Below are 15,013 nucleotides of genomic sequence, written 5' to 3'. Positions count from 1 at the left end.
GACTTGGGGTAGTGAATACATAGCACAATATACAGATGATGTATTATAGAATTGTATACCCAAAACCTATATAGTCTTATTAACCAATGTAACCCCAATAAATTCAGTAAAAATAAAAATAAAAGCTCGGCTCATAAAACCTCTCTCAGCTGACCCATGAGCCTTTCTGCAGAGCTTCCATAACACCCCATGTATGTCTCCATCACACTGCTTTATACTGTCTTCTCTGTCTGTCCTTCCACTACATCGTAAGCTTCTTGAGATCTCATTCAATGTGCTGCCCTCTTGCCCAGTCCAGTGCCAGGTATCCAGAAGGAACATAGAAAAAGCTCTGAATTTGGAATTAAGAACTAAGGTTCAAATTCTTTCTCTCCCATGCATTATCCCCGTGACATAGGTAGGCTGCTTTTCCCATTGGAGCCATGCTTCATTATCCATTATTATTCTATTTACCTTTCAAGGAAAGTTGAACATCAAATGAGATAACATAAACATTCCTTATAAACTGTACTATGAAAAGTACTATGAAATGTTTTACTATATGGGATATGCAGAAATACATAGAAAAATAAAAAGATCTATCACTATGTTATGGATCCTGTACAACATTTTATAAAAGTCTACAGAAGCATTTTTGTGTCAGGGTGGTACTCTGCAAAGTACAGGAGAGAATTATCTCTTTTTTTAAACCCTAGTCAATGTGCTCAGAGGCACGAGAGTTGGACTTACAAAAATAATCAGCTAATATTACTTAATAGCCATGACAAGAACACTAATTTAACTTCAGCATTAGCAGCGTTAAGAACCTCCAGAGAATCCTAAAGGATTTATAATGTCGCATCTTCTTTCCTCTGTGCCTTCAGATTGTACGACTGTTCTAACGGTATATCCTGCACACTTCTCGAAAATCATGCCATGGACAAGGGATAATTCAGATGAGATTTTACAAGCCAACCTGATTTACCTTAAGTGAATGCATGCCACTTGTCCAGTTCTTTCTCCATTGCTTGGCAAGGGAGGAGGGAAAACAGTTCCACTCTGCAAGAACAACTCACAATTCAGAAATAAATGACCAAGTAATCACTAGAAGTAATCTGCTCTAACAACGAGTCAAATCTTTATAGAAAACTGAAGCTGAAAAACTTCTAGATCCAGGTTGTGCAAAACTTCAAGAAACTAAAATCATCAGGCAGGAGGAACATAACCATTTCCCCTCTGCAGGGAGGACGGGACTGTGCAAGTACTCCCTGAGCAGGGAAATTATATGGGGGAGAGGAGGTGGCCAAAACCTGGGCTTTGGAGATAGTGACTTCCACTACTGATCAGATGGCCTTTGATGGGTTATTTGACCTGTTTGGACTTCAGTTTCTGCGTATGTCATGTGGGGATCAACCACAATATACTGTATCTCATAGAGTGGTTGAGGGAGAGAGAGATAAAGATGGGGGAGAAAATGGCCTATGTTCAATATGGTAGGCATTATTTTAAAATCAAAGTTAATTTTGAAGAAATGTGAAAAGGCAGAGGAACAAGGGAAGATTGGGCAAATATATTGGGTCCAGATTGTACAGCTCTTGAATTCCAGGTTACACTGTTTAGATTTTGTTTAGACAACAGGAAGCCTTTGGAAGTTTTGAGCAGGTGTGTGACAAAGTGACAGATGCTTTTTGAAGACTGAGATGGAAGCACTGTATAGAATGAACTTGGAGGGAAAGATCAGAGGCAGAAGAACCAACTAGGAAGCTCTCATTTTAGTCTAGTGAGACCTGATGAAGTCTGGCCCAGGGCACAGGTAATGGGGATGAAGAAGAAGAGGGTTAGAACTGCCAAGAGGGAGACGTTAGAGGTGGCTCCTTTCCCACCTTTGTGCCTGGGAGAACAATGGCCTTCTTTATTTCAGAAACAGAAAGCTTAGGTGGGGAAGTGGGTTTGGGAGCATCCATGATTTAGTGTAGGATCCAGGTGACTCAGATGCTGGTAAGCTTCCAGACAGGAAGAGCCAACAGCCATTTGGGTTTAATACCTTCTCTATAATCAATATTTTGGTATACTTTGTTGAACTATTGGTCTCCATCTTAAAATGACCTCTATCTGATTTTTTTTCTTATTTTTAATTTTTTTAAGCTGTTACAGTTGTTCCAACCTCTGATTTTTTAAAAAATGCAAACAGTAGAAATATAGGATTCCCCAACAGAAACTCCCTCTATAGCAAATCTGGCAAGAGTGCATCTCTTCCGTTAAGGGACTGTAGAAATTCCCAGCCCACTGCTACCCAGCTTAATCCCACTTGTTTGCTGCCAGGAAGATGTTTGAATTCAGGCAAGATCCCATGCAGACTCCTCTATCTCTTCTTCCTAGAGTAGCTGTGTTCTACTCCTGACCCAAGCTGGCTGAAAGTGTGAGCAAATCTGATCCGAGTACAACCACGTTGAAAGGTCTGCTTCTTCATTCTCTTTATCAGAGAACTCTCCCTGGTTGCAGAGGCTCAGCCTCCCCGGGGAAAACCGTGCTGAGACCTAGTGTCACAGCCACCTTATCTGTGTTGTACTAGTCTGTCCTTCTTTAAGTTTCTATCTGTTGTCCTGATACCGAGGTGAGGCTTAATGGTCTGTAATTCCCAAGTTCCCAGGGGTGCCCCTGAGAAAGACCGGGCCCATATTAACAACTTTCCAACTCCTGACAGCATTGCCTTTTGTAATCCCATTTCTCTGTCAACCATTTCACATCCCACATTTGTCTAAAGCCCAGACAAGAAAGCAAGGGTCCCCCTGTCCTTGCTGGTCATGTCCAGCTGCCAAGGATACATTTTTTTGAGAGAGGCTTTATTATATTAATCAATGTATTTAAAAATGTGTGTTTGGATTTACTGTGTGCAAAACATTGAACCAGATGGTGCTGGAGGCCTCCTCAAGCAGAAAGAGATACAACTTTTTTTTCAAGTGAGATTAGGATCCAGTGTGGAGACGGACATGCCAACGAATGAGACACGTGAGGCTGAGTAGGGGTGGCTGAGGAGGAAGAGGGTAAAAAGGTGAGCACACATTGAATCTGCAACTTACCAGCTATGAGACTTTAATTTTGTATTTTTATATTAGAAATAGGTACTTACAAGCCCTTTCTCTGAAGAATGACTGATGGTAGAGTCTATGAAGTCTCTGGAGACAGGCGGAGGACTCATTTCAGTCCTGTCCCTGAGGCCTATTCAATGCAGAGTGTCCTTTTTGGCTAGAAGAGTGGCCCATAGGTCTAGTTGAAGGGACCATTTTGTTTAAGTGAAAATAGTAAACACATTTAAAAAAAGTAGCTGAAATACCATCTTTAATGATATAAAAAGGAGACCAAGATAGCACAGTGCTTAAGTAATTATGTTTTGGATTTCTACCTAGAATTCAAGTAAGGTTTCTGCTAATTAGCTAATTTGTTGGACTTTGTTTTCAGACTGAGGAGCTCATTAATGCAGGCTCTAATGGAAGAAACATTTTATGTAACGTTCCTTGTATATGGAGTATATGTGAAATTATTGTGTGTGTAAACAGGGCAGATCTCAGCTGAAAAAAATTAAGAGACTTGCTCTAGCTTCTCCTTAACCAGAGGGTAATTTTCTGGAAGTCAAGGACCACTTTGTGTCTCCACAGACTAGAAAAGGACTGAACTGAGGAAACTGAGAAGGAGCTGCTGCAAAACCTCAAAGGCCTTCCTTGGTTCTGTGCTCTTATTAAAGAACAGAATAGTGACCAATGTTTGGGTAGAGTGGGTCATCTGGGACTACGCACTGGAACTGGAGACATCACTAGAATCTTGCGATGCTGAGAGGTTTCAGCGTGATCAGAAATTCAGAAATTGCTGGGTTCATACAGAAGATAAAGAGTCAAGTCCATAGGTCCAGGACTAGAAGGGGATGAAATCAGAGGAAAGGGTCAATGGGTTCAGAGCTATGAGATCGCTGGTGTGTTCTTTTTCTTAAAAAGGATGTCTTCAGGCTCTGCTACTTTTTAATTTATTTTTTCTTTTGTTTCAATCCTCACCCAAGGACATTTTTTTCATTGCTTTTACACAGAGAGGAAGGGAGAGAGAGTGTTGGGGTGGGGGGAGAAGTAGAGAGAGAGAGAAAGACATCTATGTAACAGAACCATCCATTGTTTGCCTCTCATAGGCTCCCCAGCTGGGAACTGAACCTGTAACCTAGACATGTGCCCTGACCAGGAATTGAACCCACAGCCTTTCAGTGTACAGAACAACGTTCCAACCAACTGAGGTACAACAGCCAATGAAGACTCAACTGCTTTTATCTTTAGGTTCCTATAGTCTCCATCTCATTATCCTAACTTCCAGGAGTTTCAAGCAGTTAAAACATCTTGGAGTCCTCTAAGTAGAGATACACCTTTACCAGTGTCCATGTCCTTAGTTAAGCCAGGGCTGGGTCCTTTAGTGGGACTTCAGTTTCAATAATGGGGACAGTAGCCACAGCAATCTGGTAAACTGTGTACCAAAGGTGGCAATGTAGATTATGGTTGAAACATCCTCTTGGGAAGAATTTACCTTTTTTAGGACAGGTTCAGAAAATGTGGCCTCTAATTAATTAAGTTTAAGGATTCTGATTTAACATGTAGGGGACACTTGCTTTAAACCATGGAATGAAACAGCATGACAACAGTGCATGAAGCCTGTGCTGGTCATAGAGCACGGGCCGTGTGAGGTATTACTTTGGCCTAGGTCCCCAGAACACGTAAATTCAATCTTGGCTCAGCCCCTTCTTTTCCTTATGTATTTATAAAGATATGTGTTTACAAAGAACGAAGGCAAATTGACATTTGATTGTCAACTGGGATTGAGACCACTTCCAATGCAGAGCACTTTGACAGGCTGGGCCAAAGCACTTTCCCTCAACTATGTAGCTTCAGCCACGGGTCAATTCGACATGCTCATTAACACAAGGACAGAAACAAGCAGAGAGAGATTCATCTGGGTGCCAAGGTGGCCTGAACTCAGGGTGCCAGTAGCCTCAGGACGATTGCTGTTAAATTCATCAGTTTTTCATTTCATGTCTCACGCCTTTTGTATCCCGAATGAAAAAATCTCTGTCTATTTTAAGGTCTCAAAGATTTTCTCTTATGTTTCCCTCTAGGCTTTTTATAGTTATAGTATTATGTTTTGTTCTATGATCTATTTCAGGTTAATTTTCTGTGTGTGATGTGAGGTAAGGGTTGAAGGGCTCACCTTTCCCCATCTATGTATCCAGTCATTACTGCAACGTTGGTAGAAGACTGACTGCCCTTTCCCCACTGAATTACCTTGACACCTGTGTTGGAAACATGTATGTGTGAACTCTTTAATCTGTTTCATCAATCCATTTGTCTGTTATTACACCAATATCACAGTCTTGATTAGTACAGTTTTATAGTAAGTCTTGAAGTCAGATGGGTAAGTCCTCCAACTTTGTGCTTCTATTTCAATATGATTTTGGATATTCTAGATCATTTGTAATTTCATATACATTTTAGAATCAGGACATCAATTTTTACTGGAAAAGACTGCTGAGGTTTTGATAGAGGTGATATTGAATCTGTAAATCAATTTGCAGAGAATTGATACTTGAATAGTCCAGAGACTTGCAGTTCATAAACAAATGTATATCTCTTAATTTACTTAGATATTCTTAATTTATGAGCAACATAGTTTTCAGGGTACAGATTTTACATTTACAAGTGTTAAATGTATTCCCAAATATTTCATTTTTTATTATTATAATTGGTATTGCTTCTTTTTGTTTTTAAATTTTCATTGATAGTTCATAAAAAATACAATCAGTTTTATATATTTACCTTGTGTCCCATGATCTTGCTAAATTCATTTATTAGTTTTAGCAGGGCTTTTTAAATTTTCTGTAGGTTTAGGATTTTCTGCTTACATAATTGTATTTTATTGCACACAGCTTTCTAAAGCAATGGTACTGCCTATTTGAACAATGGCCCCATTCTCATCTTGGGAACTGGCCACACACAGTGATGATTTCCCGTCTTTGGGAAAGTCATGGACAATGCCCTGCATGAATGAGGGCATGGTGGTTGTACAGTGAACCAGGGACCAGCAGTCACTGGGAGTCTGAACACGTTTTCCTGGTTGAGGAGAATGTAAAAGAGCTCGATGAGTGCTCCTTGGTGTTCCTTCTTAAGAAAGAGGTAGATGAGGTAGAGAAAATCAAAGAGTAAAAGATTTGAAGGAAGTGTGGGTTGGACCAGTCATGGAATTAGGAGAGTGCTGACTCCTTGAAGCATGTGTCTGGGCTGCGGCAGAGCCTGCTAAGATAAGCCTCTCTTAATGAATCATTTATGTGGGCAAATGTTATCTTCAATATCTCCAGGGATATTCTTCTGTGCTGAAAAGGACACAGCATCTCTGTGGGCACTGGGGTGGCTTTCTTCTCTGCTTCTTCAGGCCATTATTTGGAACAATAACTCAGAAGAAATAGAGTCATCTGGGAAGTATTCATTGCCTGGGACACATATCTGGGTATCAAATTTGGATTTGGAGATCAAGAGATTAGAAACCGAAATTACGAGCTCTTAGTTTGAGACAAATGTGTCATGGAGTTAGGTAAACCAGGGTTCAAATCTCAGCTCTGACAGATTTTCTCCATTTCCCTCCAGACCCGCATTCTATCCTTCTCCACCTTGTTCTGTGTGCTGGGAGGCTGACTGAAGGTTTGCTCTCTCGCATCTCGTTGGGTTTAGCCAATGGGAGGTACTGGATTGTAATCAGAGGGTGGGAAGTGAGGTCAGGATATTTATTTTCCCAGCTCTCTCTCTGCTGGGCTGCAGTTTGGCATGGCTGCTCCTGACAGGTGTCTTTCTCCTACAGTTTTCCCTCCAGGCCCTAGTAACCACTGACCCTCTTGCCTGTTCTTACCAAAGGATAGTGAAAGCTTTCTGCTATTTCTATCCATGGGTTTCTTTATGCCTCCTTGCAGGTTTTTTATAACTCTGCCCACACCTTAATAGGTCCCTTCACTAAACTCTTCAATCATCTTTCATTTGTTAGATGAGCCTATCCACTTAGTAACATTGGGACTTTGGGAACGTTATTTAGGTCCCTGAGTCTGTTTTTCCATCTATAAAGTGGGGGTGAAAATGCCCCCTGCAAGGATAAGAGACAATACTATATATGTAAAAAAACACATCGTAGCTACCTGGTAAGTGGTACCTGCCATCATCATTATTAGGGAGTATTATGACATGAGGACTGGCAATGGCGTCTTTAAGAGACATTTCAGATAAAATTGCAGAGCTGGTTACTACTAACACAGAAGCATAAAATGGAGAGGAAGAAGCTCAGGGAATGAAAGATGAAATCTAAGCAGGGATTAGAAAGACTTATTAGTATTGAGAAATAGAATTGTTGTGATATCTTCATATAAGAAGGAGTATATAGCTTCAGGGTTCTCGGAGACTTGATGGGAGGATCCTCATACTTAAATATGGCAATGGAAGTGCTCACCCTGTTAGAAAGGAGCAGATTTTCAGAAGGAGAGGTAGCATAGTGTGACATTGATCTGTGAGTCAAACCTCGAAAAAGGCAAAAGTATAAAAGAAAAGAAGCTATTATTAACACAGGGGCCTCCTGAAGATCACCCAGCCAGATGGAAGAAACATATTTCTAGACCAGATCACAGGTCTGGTGAGGAAGCAAGGTGTGTAGGTGTGGTGTCTTGATTGTCCCCAGCCTGCTTTTATAGCGTCACTTGATGCCCACTGCTGCTCTAGCTGGCTGGTCCTTTTCCTCCTCCACATCTCAGTCTCTAGGAGAAGCCCACAGCTGATTTTGGTGGAAAGCTCCGTCAGTGGACTCATGGCTCCCATCTTTCTAGGGCATAGCCATGTGCCTGGATGGTGAGGTCAGAGTGGGCTCAAGTAAATCTCCCCATCTTGACACTAGGAGCCTCTCTCCTCACAGACCTTCAGATTTCATCACTGAGTCTGATAGTCATGCAGGCTTCTCTTATTTTGAAGTAAATCATCTCTAAGAGATCCCGCAAGTCCTTTTGCAATTTACTTCTTGTTGCGTTCCCCTACTTCACTTACTCTGATGTGCCATGAACATCTGTTTGAGTTCTTTTCCCAGGAGGCTCTCAACTGCCATTAATTCAAAGGACAAGGATGGAAACCAAAGGGTGTCAGGCTTAATCAAATCTCATATTCTACCCAGCTTCTAATAAATCCTTTCTTGCCCCAAAGTTTTTTTCCTCCCAGAAGGTAGATGAAGTCATGCGATCCTTCCTGTATTTAATTTTGATTTTTTTAAAAAGGAGAGAAATCTGAAAGAATTTCCATTAACCATGGGGGGAAAAGAAATCCAGAGAACAGATTCAGCTAGCTTGACATTCTGAAGTAGTAGATGTCTCACAGGGTTGGGAAGGTCCCCTTGTGGATAGTTTGTCTATGAAACTGTACACAATTCTGATGAAGAAGGAACAGAGTGGTCTCTAAATAGAAAGAATCCTCCACTCTTTCTGAGCTGAAATCATCAAAGGACATGACCAGAAACCAAAGCAGGAATATAAAAGATAAAAGATGATAAAGATTTGTGCCAATGACATCAGAAAAGCAAAAGTTCGGGATAAATTGTGACTTGTAGACAATGCTCAGGACATCATAAAAGACACAAAATTCTGTTTCAAGCAAGCTGAAGAGTGAAAAAGGCAAAAAAGCAAGTGCCTTGGGCAAATGCTTTTAAAGCTGTTCAAAAACTCTTGGCCTTTGTGTGCTCTGCCAAGGAGAGAAACCTTATGAATGGAAAGGGTAAAACCAATGGGAACATTAAAAAGATCATCGAAGGCCAAACTGGTGGAGAAACTGTGAGTGAACCCAAAGCGTCAAGCCTCCTGCCCAGGAACATTGTATTCTGGGGAACTACGAGACCTTGCAGATGAAAGTACTGAGCCACTTTTGGGTATCTCAGAGGGAGCTGTGAAAAATGGGGGATGTGTCAAAGGGCTGGAATCAGCTAAGCATAATCATGATTTTCTAAAAGAGGGAAAAGTGAGTTATATAGAGGGCTTCTAAACAAGAATGTTCGTGAGACCAAAATACAACTTCAACGAGGTGAAAGAGTGTGGATGGAGACCCCAGTGAGCTGGAAAGGGCAGGCTCCCTCTTGAAGGGACAGCTGTTATTTAGCTCCAGTTGGCTGCCGCCATGCCCAAAATTGCTAGAACGGCAACATTTTCTTATGTTAAATTTTATTATTTTCCAGTGGGGATAACTACTGAAAATTTAAAAATGTTTTGCAGGCTGAATTAAACAGGTCTGAAGACAGATAGAGTCATAAGGCAACAAGTTTGTGACTTCTGTCCATAAATCTGTCACTTGGCAGCTAAGGAGCTAGTACAGTCTACTGAAAGATCACTAAGGACAAACATGCCACATCCTAAGTTCCCTCTCTTCTGTGATTGGCAGTGCTGTGGTAGACGTGGGTGGTCTGATCCAGCAAGTCTTTGTTAAGGATGGTCATGTTCTCCTTGGGGACCAGATGGAAAGTTCAAATGGAATGTCAGTACTTCGAGGTAGATTCTTGGATATCTGAACGACTGCACTCAAGGCTGATGAATTAATAAACCAATATTGGCCAATAAGAAAGTCTGTACACTCTAATTTCTCACCAACTAAACTTTCAGAGCCCAGAAATGAACTCAAGAATCAGCTTATGGCTTAATGCCTGCAGGATGCAGTGAAAATAGGAACTTCTTGATAGTGGCTCTATATTTTATAGCCCAGGGGTCAGCAAACTGACCCAGGTTATATATCTAAAGTTTTACTGGAACATAGCCACTCCCAATTTTTTACACAGTGACTCTGACTGCTTTTGAAAGACAATGACAGAGTTGAGCAATCAGGACAGACTGTATGGCCTGCAAAGTCTGCAATATTTAGTGTCTCTCCCTTTGCAAAAACAGTTCGTCAACTTTCACATGTAGCTAAACATGTTAGTCATCTTAGTGACATTATTACACTGTTGATTAGTACAGGATTTGCCAGTACTGGTCAATGAAGCCCCAGAATCTATATTCTATAAATTACTACCAAGCCACATCTGGAATCCTAGATTGAAACAATTGATTTAATGACTCAAAGAGCAGAGTGTTAAATTATTGCTGATAAAAATTAGTTTATTGTTTAATAGGATTTTTTTCCTTTTGTCCAGTGTGTTGATGATGCCTTTGGTTTGATGTCCAAGGAATCCTGCTTTTGAGGAGGGCCAAGGGTGGACCCTCGGGGCAGGGTGAGATTCAGAGACCTGAGCCCAGAGGCCGCTCAAAATGAGATAGAAGTAGATCTAATCTGAGGGGAAGTTCAATGCAAGGACTCAGGAGAAGATTAAGGACCAAGGTCAAAGAAATCATCCATCATAATTCCAATGGACAAACACAAGAGGTCAGGGGGTGAGTGAATGCAGAAGTAGGACCGAAAGTGAAGTGAACATGAAAACAAAACAAGAGAGTTCTGGATTTTTTCTCTTCAGGTGACAAGAGTACCCAAAGCCCTCTCTTTCTGGATGCTGAGCACAAGAGGTAAGTAAAATTTAGATGAATTCCTGAGGGTGGGGCCCCTGATGGGATTAGTATCTTTATAGGAAGAAGAAGGGACCAGAGTTTGCTCTCTCTGCTGTGTGAGGGCACAGCAGGAAGGTGACCATCTACAAGCTAGGAAGAGGGACCTCACAAGGAACAGTCTGCCAGCACCTTGATTTTGGACACACTGACCTCCAGAACTGCAAGGAAGAAATGTCTGGTGTTTAAGCTGCCCTGCCTTTACATTTTGTTACAGCAGCCTGAGCTCACAAAGACAGAGGTCATCAATTTTACCTTTTTAGAAAATTGTGGTATAAAACACACAATGAAATTTACCATCTTAACCATTTTTAAGGGTACAGTTCAGTAGTATTAAGTTCATTCACATCGTTGTGTGACAGATCTTCAGATCTTTTTCATCTTTCAAAGCTGATACTCTAAACCCATTAAACAACAACTCCCTATTTCCTTTCCATTGTACTTTTTAAAAAAAATATTAAAGTAACTAAATAGAAACATTACTAGATATTTAAGAAACTGTCCTTCAAAAGCAAAATTAAAAAAAAAGAAAAGTAGATGCAATTTTGACCTGTTTTCATTGTTTGCTAATTAGCATCCTCTTTTCCACTTAAGTGTTTGAAGAGAAAAATGTAATTTCTTCTTCCATTTGCCATGAACTTGAGGGCTGAGAGCTTCAGTGGCCGGGACCCTGATTTTTGGCTCTTGGTAGAAGGATCCCACTTAGCGTCCTTCGCCGCTATGACTGGCATGCAGGAGAAAACTCCCAAGAGGACGTGATGTGTCTCTTCTCTGGTGGCATGCCCTAAAGACTTGTTTTTAGAGAATCAGTTCCTAGTGTTGTCTTCCTTCTTGCTACTGAAGAAATTGCCTAGGGTTTTGGAATTCCTTCTCCCCAGAGTTCTCTATTTTATATTTCTTCCAGAGCCCAAAGAGATTACTACCGCGTGCGTTCCACATGTTCTATTATCACGGCACACGGTAATTTTCTTTGCCCTGATGAGACATGGCTTTCCAATATGTAAAAATTACCTGCAATTTTCCAGTTTATTTACTAAGCAATTTTTCCATATACGGAACTCTTCTGTAGATTTTAGTGGTTTTTTGGTTTTAAATACAGATTGCTATTGGAAAGCTCCATGAGCTATTTTTATACCATGCAACTCTTTAAAAATGTAATATTTTTGTATTATACGTGATTGCTGTAAAAAAAATTCAATGGTTAGAATATACAAGGCGGGGACCCCCAAAATAACTGGAATTATCTTCTGGAGGGCAGGCCCCTTGTAGTACTGGCTTCTCCCTCTAGGTCAGTGTTCTAGGAACCCGTCTGTATCTGTACCAGCTGGTGCTGTCGTGAGAGATTGTGTTCGGTTTCAGTGAATTTTTTGAAGACTCTTTCAACGTGTTTGCCCATTTCGTGATGGGTGATTTATAGATGCACCTGCCCACAGTGTGCTGAGTGTTCAGCAGTTTTCAACCAAAAACAGGATCACCCCCGTGCCCCACCCTCCCTATTCACCTGATCTCACCCTGAGTGACTTCTTTATTTTCTGTTTGCCTGGATGAAAAAGTCCTCAAAGAGAAACATTTTGCTGAGGTGCAAGAAGTGAAACAAAAAATGGCTAAAACACTAAAAGGCATCAAAATCAATGAGTTCAAAAACTGTTTGAGCAGTGGAAAAAACATCTCAATGGGTATATTTCAGCAAATGGAGAGTACCATGAAGGTGCCTTAAGTTTAAACATGTAAAAATAAGCCCTGGTTGTCGTAGTTCAGTGGATTGAGTGCAGGCTGCGAACCAAAGCATCGCAGGTTCGATTCCCAGTCAGGGCACATGCCTGGGTTTCAGGCCACAGCCCCCAGCAACCGCACATTGATGTTTCTCTCTCTCTCCCTTCCTTCTCTAAAAATATAAAAAATCTTTAAAAAAATAAACATGTAAGAATAAATGCACAAATTTTTATAAATAAATCTCAGGTTTTTCTGAGTCCCCCCTTGTAAGTGAAAGTCCTTCTTCATTGGCATCGTAAGAGATTATCCTTCATGTCTTAAAAAAAGAAAACAGCAGACATTTAAACAGAATTCAACAAGGGCTTTCAGATGCCAGGTCAACAGAATGTGTCTTTACTGTGTCAATGAGCCACTGTGGAAGATGTGATATCGATGACAAGCTGGGTGATTAAGGGCCAGGATTCCAAAGCCAGAGAGGCCTGGGCTTGACTGCTGTCCCCACGTACTAGTGTGTCCCCTGGAGCAACGTATTTCTGTAAGCCTCAGTTTCCTCCTCTTCAAAGTAAGGATAATAATAATCTTCGATGTTGGGATAATTACTCACAGTCTGTGGGATGGTGGACATAGATGATCTGAAGCTCCTAGTATTTAACATGTGGGATGTAGCTGATGCTCAGTAAGGGCACTATCATAATTCTAAGTCTTTTAATTTTTTCTTTTTAATTATGAAATACACATAACATAAAATTTATCATCTTAGCCATTTTTAAAGTGTCCAGTGCAGTGATTTCAAGAACACTCATATGGCTGTGGAAACACCACCATTCATCACTATATTCCTTACTAACATGGCTTTAATACCCTGTCTTGGGGTGTCGCTTCCAAGGACAGACTCCTCCTTCCTGCCTCAAAATCTTTTGAAATCTGGTTATATCTGTTTATGGCTGGGTTTTGAAACCCCCTTTGTGTGAAGTGTTCAAGGCATCAGACAGATTCCCGTGTTATCTAGTGTTCATAGGTGCAGACGTGGAGGCCAAACAGAGCGATGCAGCCACTCCAGGGTGAAATTAATTCCCAGATGCCCTTGCTGACACTTTGCAGTGTCTCTCCCGGCAGATGTTTCTGACTGCTGCTGGCCTAGGCTCCGCTAATGGAAGGTTTACAAAGGCCTTCACAATTCCTATGGTAACCCAGGAGAAAGGCTGTTGCCATGGGGATGAGTCAAGCCTATGTAAACCTTCCATCTTCATCAGACAGATGAGAACGATGTGAGAATGAATCCTTTACTAGTTCACCTTCTGAAATTGCTAACAATTCTCTCTCTCTCTCTCTTTTTAAAAGGATTCATATTTCTTTCAGGTGGAAACACATTCATTATTTCAGCTTTAAATAAATATTCTTTAAAAGCTTGCTTGATGATCTTGGTGTCAACTATAGTCACCCAGATAATTAAATGGCTGGTGATGAAACCATTTCCAAATTTCTACAATGTTATCAGCCACTAAATAACATTTTTCAGAAGCACATGAGCTTCATATTATTTTAACGGAATAATATGTTTCTTTAAAATGTATTAAACCCAAGTGCCTGTGCCTATTAATACACTTTGACACTATTTTACAATTGACCGTGGGAGAATTTGAATTCCTGGAAGGCAGGCTTACCTTTCATTTATCTCCAGGTCCCCAACATCTAGCCCATTGTGTTGCAGTATTAGAGATTCAGGAAATGAATGAGTCGATGAATTCGATGTACACCCTCATGCTGATGATGACAGGGCTAAGAGATATTAGTGCTTAAGAGTAATAAGTAGAAACGACCTCTAAAACATTTATTCATTCATTAAAAGACAGTTCATGAATGCCTACCAGCTTCGTGCATTCCATGATGGCACAATTCCTGCTTTTAATTCCAGGAGCTGGCCTTCAGGTGTATAACACTGGACAGGGCAAGGTCCCCATCTTCCTGAAGCTCCTCATCTGAAGGCGGAGACACACATAGACCTCTGTCAGAGTACAGTGGGATCGGTGTTGGAGTAACCACCAAAACCATATTTAATTCTGACTGGGGTGCAGAAAGAGAGAAGATGAAGGTCGAGCTGGGCTTTAGCTCCACAGACAGACGAGGTGGGTGAAGGTGGTTGTGTGTGAGGAGGGGATGAGGTATTTAAGGCAGCAGGAAGACCATATGTTAAAGAACCCTATGCGACTAGGAGTTGGCAAATACTCTCAGGTGGCTGAAATATAGGTTTTCTGATGGCTGAGGCAGGAAGCTGAACTGTGGCTAGATTATTATTAGTTTAATATATGATTTTTACCCACATTCTCCTCCGAGGCAGGTGGACACCCAGAGCCTGGCCATTGCAGGGGTTCTGGCAGTGCGGGCTGCGTGAGGGCTCGCCCACAGGTGTGGAGTGAAGAGAGAGAGGGCCCACAGAGTGCTTCCCAGATGTGAAGGCAGGACCAGGGCTGGACCTGCAGTATGAGGGGCCCGCCGTTCAAAGGGCCAGGCAATGAGGCAGCGCCAGACCCACCCTGGGACAGCCAGAGGGAGTGGGGAAGGTGTCCAGGAGGCTGGGGCTGATGTAGCAAGTCTGATCTCTTCTAGAGTGTGCTCATGCCCCAGCCTGGGGGTAAGTGGCTGGGATTGGGGCAGCACTAAGAATCTTAAAGATTTTTTTTTTTCAGCAGAGGAAAG

This window comes from Phyllostomus hastatus, unplaced genomic scaffold (genome assembly GCF_019186645.2).
Source record: "Phyllostomus hastatus isolate PE091 unplaced genomic scaffold, TTU_PhHast_1.1 phas_contig_34, whole genome shotgun sequence".
NCBI classification, from domain to species: domain Eukaryota; kingdom Metazoa; phylum Chordata; class Mammalia; order Chiroptera; family Phyllostomidae; genus Phyllostomus; species Phyllostomus hastatus.
This window is presented reverse-complemented; position numbering follows the sequence as displayed.